Below are 7,970 nucleotides of genomic sequence, written 5' to 3'. Positions count from 1 at the left end.
TATTTTATAATGTATTTCTGAAATATTTTTTCATAATGTGCTAGGATCCCTTATCTGTTTATGTGCTGTGTTGCTTTTATTAATTGACATGTATTTAACCATCTTTGTGCTCCTGGGATGAAACAAATTTGATCATCATAGTACTTTTTGATTTGTTAACTCAATTAGCAAATATTTTTGAGAAGTTTGGCAGACATGTTTATTGGGGAAATTTTTTAGGGTATTTTGTTTTTGTTGCATGCTTATCTGATTTGGGCGTGAGGATAATAATTTGTAGAATTGATGGACACTGTTCCTTCCTTTTCTAGTTTATGGAGCACTTTGTGGAACATTGGTCTCAGGTCTTCTTGAAAACATCTCTGTAGTGAGGAGGCAAGCAGGCCTGCTTTTCGTCCTGCCCAGCTCCCGCATGGCTAGCTTTACACCCAAAATAACAACACACAAACTGTATTCATTTAAACACTGCCTGGCCTATTATTTCTAGCCTTTTAATGGCTAACTCTCACATCTTGATTAACCCATTTCTAATAATCTGTGTAGCACCACGAGGTGATGGCTTATCAGCAAAGATTCAGCATGTCTGGCTTCATGGCATCTGCCTCACTGCCTTCTTCCTCCCAGCATTCTGTTCTGTCTTCCCTGCCTACCTATGTTCTGACCTATCAGGCCAAGCAGTTTTCTTTATTAATTAACCAATGAAAGCAACAGATAGATAGAAGACCCCCCCCACACATCACATCTCTTTTACTAATTGATTGCTGCATCAGTTGTTCATTGTGACACTTCAATCTCATTGTTCATTTACAGATCTGTGGAAATTGTTCATATCATCTTGATTTAATTTTGGTAATTGATATGTGTCTTAGAAAGTTGCCCACTGCTTCTAGATTTTCCAAGATTTCAAAGACCTTCCTAATAACCCTCTGGATTTCACTGTCATCTGTTTAACGCCTCTTTTTCCATGTTTGGTTTTCTTGAATTATTTATATTTATTAGTTAGACTAAGTTTTTGTTGATCTTGTTTTGGGGGAAAAAAGTTTCTTTCGTTGATTCTTTGTCATGTTCTTTATCTTCAGTTCATTATTACCTTTATTATTATTATTTATTTATGCCCTGGCAATGCTGAAACATGCATGGGCTGCCCATATATGGCAGTTCTGTTGAACTTGTCTATATTGGGTTTCATGGTTTAGGTTGATGAGGACAACTCATTATTATCTACCAGGATTTTATTTTTATTTCTTCTTTCCATCTAGCTGTTTTGGGGTTTGGATCATTCTTATTTTTCTAAGACCCTTTCTTTCTTTTATGAAATGTGTTCTCTCTTGTGCTCTTCTGATTAAGAACCCCCTTTCCATTTCTTTGTGTGTGATATTCCTTTAGGTGTTTTAGTACTGAGGTGTGCTTGACTTGTATCTGTCTTCCTTGCTGCTTCAACTGGTGCTAATGTAACTTTTCTGGAGACAGTGCTTGTGGTCGACTGTTGGGGTTTGTTTTCACTTGAGTTTGAAATGTATCATGCCAGGATTTGCTGGCTTTTAGGGCTTCTGTTGAGAAGTCCTCTGTTGTCCTGATGGTTCTCCTTTAATAATTGAGGTGGTGATTTTTCTCTCAGCCACAATGTTGTTTCTGTAATGGATATTTTATGTCTAGATCATGTCTCCTTGGGATTTTAAATGCCTCTGGTACTTGGATAACTATGATTTTTTTTCCGAGATTTGGCATTGTTTCTGTTTTATTTTCATTAGATAGATTTTTATGCTTTAATTTTTGCTTTGTGTTTTCTTTTGTTTTTGAGACAGGGTGGTGGGTGGTATAGCCCTGGGTAGTCCTGGCTGTCCTGGAACTCATTCTGAAGACCAAACTGGCCTGTAACTTAGAGAACCATCTGCCTCTACCTCCAAAGTGATGAAACTAAAGGCTTGTGCCACCACCACCCGCATGTCTTTAATTTTTTTTATTGAGAAAATGAGAAAAAAAAAAACAAGTTTCCACCTCCTCCCAGCCTCCCATTTCCCTCCCCCTCCTCCCACCCTTCTCCCCCTCCCCCCACTCCTTTCCCCCTCCCTCTCCAGTCCAAAGAGCAGTCAGGGTTCCCTGCCCTGTGGTAAGTCCTAGTTCCTCCCCCTCCGTCCATATCTAGGAAGGTGAATATCCAAACTGGCTAGGCTCCCGCAAAGCCAGCACATTACGTAGGATCAAAACCCCTTGCCATTGTCCTTGGCGTCTCATCAGCCCTCATTGTTCGCCATGTTCAGAGAGTCCAGTTTTATCCCATGCTTTTTCAGTCACAGTCCAGCTGGCCTTGGTGAACTCCCAATAGATAGCAATAAGACAACATAAGGGGATCAAGGGGATTCGAATTGGAAAGGAAGAAGTGAAACTTTCGTTATTTGCAGATGATATGATAGTGTACATAAGCGACCCCCAAAACTCCACCAAAGAACTTTTACAGCTGATAAACACCTTTAGTAATGTGGCAGGATACAAGATCAACTCCAAAAAATCAGTCACCCTCTTATACACAAAGGATATGGAAGCAGAGAGGAAAATCAGAGAAGCTTCACCTTTCACGATAGCCACAAACAGCATAAAATATCTTGGGGTAACTCTAACCAAGGAAGTGAAAGATCTATTTGACAAGAACTTTAAGGCATTGAAGAAAGAAACTGAGGAGTATACCAGAAAATGGAAGGACCTCCCTTGCTCTTGGATTGGGAGGATCAACATAGTAAAAATGGCAATTCTACCAAAGGCAATTTATAGATTCAATGCAATCCCCATCAAGGTCCCATCAAAATTCTTCACAGACCTTGAGAGGACAATAATCAACTTTATATGGAAAAACAAAAAACCCAGGATAGCCAAAACAATGTCTTTAATTTTTATCTCAGCTCCTTCTACCCATAAATTGTTAGGTTTGATCTCTAGATCATTTCCCAGGGTTCTTGAAGCTTGTGGTTGTTCTTTTTTTTAAAAAAAAAAAATCTAGATAGATATCATATTGGCCTTTCCTTCCATACTTGCTTTTCTCCTCTCTGCTTGATCTGGTATCTTGATAACACTTATCACTGTAGTTTTATTTACCGAGTTTTTCATTCCCAACATACATTTTCCCCCAAATCTCAAATTCCATGCTGAAGTTCTCAGATACAAGGCTGAAATTCTCAGAGATATTGTTGACTTCTTTATCTTCAATTCAATTCGCTTCCTCATTCTATTTGCTTGTTTATTTCATCATTGATGTTAACCTTCCTTTCTTCTTCCCTCTTTCTTTCTTTCTTTCTTTCTTTCTTTCTTTCTTTCTTAGATAGAGTTTCTCTGTGTAGCCCTGGCTGTCCTGGAACTCCCTTGTAGAGTAGGCTGGGCTTGAATTTACAGAGATCCGCCTGTCTCTGCCTCCAAACTGCTGAATTTAAGGGTTGTGCTACCTTTGTACTGCCATCAACATTTCTTGCAGTTGGGTTTTTGATTACTTCTCTGGCACTTCAACCACTTATGTACCTTTAGAATTGCTCATTGGGTGATTTGAGCAATCATCTTGATACTTTTGCATTTTTTTCCCAATGTTGGAGTGGCTGCATCTTCTGGTTTGACCTGATCAGCCACATTCTCTTGAGAGCTCTGCTCCCAATCAACCAGTCAGAGTACAGGACCTGGATAGAGGTGGGCGGTCCTTGGGCTTCCCACAGGTCAGGGAACCCTGATTGCTCTTCAAGCAGATGAGGGAGGGGGACTTGATCGGGGGAGGGGGAGGGAAATGGGAAGCGGTGGCGGGGAGGAGGCAGAAATCCTTAATAAATAAATAAATTAAAAAAAATAAAGTAAAATAAAAAAAAGAAAAGAACTCACTGTAATAACTCCACCACCAAATGAGTGTAGAAATAGACTTAAAACTGACTAAAGTGAACTACTATGACACCTATGACTAAAGATGTGCAAATGGGATACTGTCAACTGAGGGACAAAAAAAAATTTAATTGTGACAAAAATAATAAATGAATGGAATAAAGGAAAGGGGCAGAGAAAGAGGAAACAGGACACGGTTAGAAGAAAAAGTACAAAGAAGCAAAATGCAGGAAAGACAAAGAAATATAAGAAAGAACAAGAATGGTAGGAAGGGGGAAAGAAAAAAATCAAAACATTAAACATCTCGTTGCACAAAAGAAAAACGTGGCCAGGTATGGTGGCTCACACATTAGTTTCACACTCAGGAGGCAGAGGTAAGCAGATCTACGTCACTTCAAGGCCAGCATGGTCTACAGAACTAGTTCCAGGAGAAACGGGGCTACACACAAAGTAAATCTGTCTTGGAAAAACACTTGTGATAAGGATGCAGATGTATAGTTCTCTACAATGGAGGGCTTCTGGCAGGGGACGCAAGCAGGGAAGGACTCAGTTTTCTTTAAGGGGCTATCTACTGAGAGTTTGACCATGCCCTAGAAAGTATATGGGTAACACAAATTGGACTTGTGGGATTTTCTTTCTTTCTTCTCCTTTTTTGATGGTGGTCAGGAGGGTCACAAGGGTGATGGAAAACCTGGGAGGACTGTGAAGTGAGTGTGATGGTATGCATGATATGAAATCCCAAAATTATTAATAAAAATAATATGGCCCAAAGAGAAAAATTGTCTTTGAGCATTTGTGTAAACCCATTACTAAATTTATTTAGTTATTTAGCTTTTTTTTCCAAGACAGGGTCTCACTATGTAGCTCTGACTGTCCTAGAACTCACTCTGTAGATTAGGCTAGCCTCAAACTCACAGAGTTCCACCTGCCTCTGCCTCCCAAGTGCTGGGATTAAAGGTGTGCACTACTACACCCAGCTTTAAATTTTTATTAATAAGACTAGGGACCCCAAGAAGGGGACCCAACTTCTCTTGTATTATCTGATGACCACAAAAGGATTTCTCCAAATTCCTGTAATAATACATGATGTTTCAAGATGTAGCTCTCAGATACTGCTCTGGCACCATGTTGCCTGCTGCCATGTTCCTTGACGTGATGCTCATGGACCCACCCTCTGAAACTCTAAATTCTAAACAAAGTCTTTCTTCTATAAGTTGCCTTGGTCATGCTGTCTTATAACAGCAATAGAAAAGTAACTAAGACATCCACCCTCAGGCTGGCATGGGAAGAGAATCTCATAATTCAGAATTTTCCAAACACTGGCTGGGGCAAGAAACATCACAGATTATAGAATATCCTTTCAACAATGACCCACTTACCCTTTGGTTTTGCAACTGGATGACTTCCATGTCTTAACTTTACTATCAGGTATGATAAAAAAAAAAAAGCGATTTATCTCTAATCTCTGGGGCAACTTACCAAATAGGCTATCACCTGGGATCCCATGATTTCTGCCCTTGCTTTATCTTGAGTCCTTTATGAAAGAGCATGGATTTTACTATATCTTTCAAGGTAACAAACTGTCCAAGGCCTCTTTTTTTTAAAAAAAAAAAAAAAGTAAAACTACTAGAATTTGCAAAATCATACAACAAAATTAACCAGATCAGAAGTCTATACATTTCAACCAACTTCTAGACAACTAAAACAGTCATTTTGAAGTTGTGGGGCTTCACATTCGATTTTACACTTTCACTATCAAATATATTTTTATGTATTTACCTACTATCGACCCCCCAGAAGTTCATTACGGAGTTTAATTGAATAAAGCAATTAGCTTTATATTCTTTTTAACAACTCACATGTCCTTAAGGACTGCAGTTCTTCCTCATCACCCATTATTTACCATGTTCATTGGTCTAAATATATACACATATATGTATGGGTATATATCACACACGTATGATAAGCTAGAGTCTACATATGAGAAAGAATATGGGGTTGCATGTGAAAGATATTCTGCACCGGGACCCTGGCAGGTCCCCTGGTGGATGGGAGACTGCATTGGGTAGGAGACAGACAGATACGCCATGCAGAAAGAGCTTGGGTATAGAGTTTATTTAGTGAGTATTGGGACTGGTATAAAAGTAAGTAGTTATGGAGGGGAGAGGAGAAGGGAAGCGAAAAAAGGGGAGACAGAGAAAGAGGAACGAGACAGGAAAGAGAGAAGAAAGAAAAGGCGGAAGAGAAGGGAGAGAGGCAGTAGTTACCTCTTCGGAAGAGGGAAGGACACAGAGAAAGTGGAGAGAAGGCGCAGAGATCAGCTTGTCTTGGTGGGAGGTTGGGAGGGGAGATTGGGAATGGGTGGATCTTGTCTCTTAAAGGGACAGGGTATCCAGGTGACAGGGAAGGTCAGCAAAATGATAACAGCATGATCCTTGATTAATATTATATAATTCTAAGTCCCTCCGTTTTTTTTTTTTCAAATTTGCTATTTTATGTCTCTTGCTGTTACTAGAGTCGACAGACTGTTCTGGTCACCACTTCCCACAAGCAACAATTCTGCTGGGTTCTGCAACATTACAAGACTCCTGTCTCCTGGGAATAAATGAATCAAGTCAGGAGAATAGCTTTAATTTCCATTTGCATTTGGCTTATGAAAACCTCAATATTTAGGATTCACGGTTCATGTTCCTTCCATATGAATCTCTAGAACTTTGTAAAGTAATTCTTCCAAATGTATTCTGCTTAGCATATTCACATCTGGACTTATTTCTGAAACATCACAACCATTAAAAGTATGTGTGTGTGTGCACTCAGGTGTTTAAGAGGACACATTTTTAAGGTTTCTTTTTTATTTCACATTGTAGGGTTTTTTTGGGGGGAGTCAAGACAGGTTTCTCTGTAAAACAGTCCTGGCTGTTCTGGTACTCACTTTGTAGACCAAACTGACATCAAACTTACAGAGATCTGTTTGCCTCTGCCTCTTGGATTCTGGGATATCGAGGGCTTTGAGTAGCTGCCTCAGTACCCCTCAGGACTCAGAATAGGATGCTATGGTAGGTGAAGATCTGAGGGTAAAAAGATTGACTCAGGACATTACCTCTGCATGTCCTTTATTTTTCAGGAGAAAGGACAAAGTGAAGTAAAGGGGCGCAGAGAAGAAGGAAAAGAAGGGGTGATCTCCATGAGGTTTCTACTTTTTAAAGACATAGCTGGAAAATTCCATAAGCAGGGAGAATGATAATATGCATATCAAAATCACAAAAAGAGCAGGTAAAACCTGACAAAGCATCACTCCAGAACTGGTGACATGACCCAGGAAAGAGCCAGCATCCAAGGGGAAATACCTGACCTTCCAAACCATGAGATAAGTTGCTAAGCAGCCCTGAATCCTGGATTCACTCATTCTCCTCATCCAGTTTCTTTTGTAATAACCAGCTTTGGTAACACCAAGATTTGTTTGTTAGTAAAAGTGGGGCACACTGCTTTTTTTTTTTTTTGCTCAATGCTTGTCTTCTACATAAGTTTCTATGTGGTCTATTAGCAGGTAATTTTGTGGGGTTGACTCTATGTAAATTTGGCTGTTAGAACGAAGAATAAATGTTGTCACTCTAAAGCCTCATGGTGTGGGGGAATGGATTCTGTTGCCCATGCAAGACAAATTACACTGCTGAGGTCTTTGGGGAATGAATTCTACTTCGAAGGGTGAATCATGGCCTCACAAGAGTTTTACAGATATGAGCATGGCTTTTCCAAAAGGCAAGTGTTTCCACAGCTCTGCAAAACAGATTAGTCCATGTGGATGTGTACGTATACACTTCCTGTGGGTCTGCCTATTGGTCTGTCAGCTGTGCATTCACGTAGACTCTTGTGGGCTCCAACACTGGTATTAAAGGCATACACCACCATGCCCAGCTTCCTTCCATGTTGTTTTAGAGGTGGGTCTCTCTTGCCACCTTTGTCACTGTGCTGAATGCTCTAGACTAGCTCACTCAAAGAATTCCAACCAGTTCTCCCGTCTCTTCCTCCTATCTTGCTTTAAGTGTCCTGAGATTATAGATGTGCACCACATCTGGCTTTTTATACAGATCCACTAGGCTTGTGTCTGACTCATCTCCCTG

This window comes from Microtus oregoni, unplaced genomic scaffold, assembly GCF_018167655.1.
Source record: "Microtus oregoni isolate MIOR12 unplaced genomic scaffold, Mior012 000005F_ref0000423, whole genome shotgun sequence".
Classification (NCBI taxonomy): domain Eukaryota; kingdom Metazoa; phylum Chordata; class Mammalia; order Rodentia; family Cricetidae; genus Microtus; species Microtus oregoni.
The sequence above is the reverse complement of the archived record's forward strand: the minus strand, read 5'-3'. Positions refer to the sequence as shown.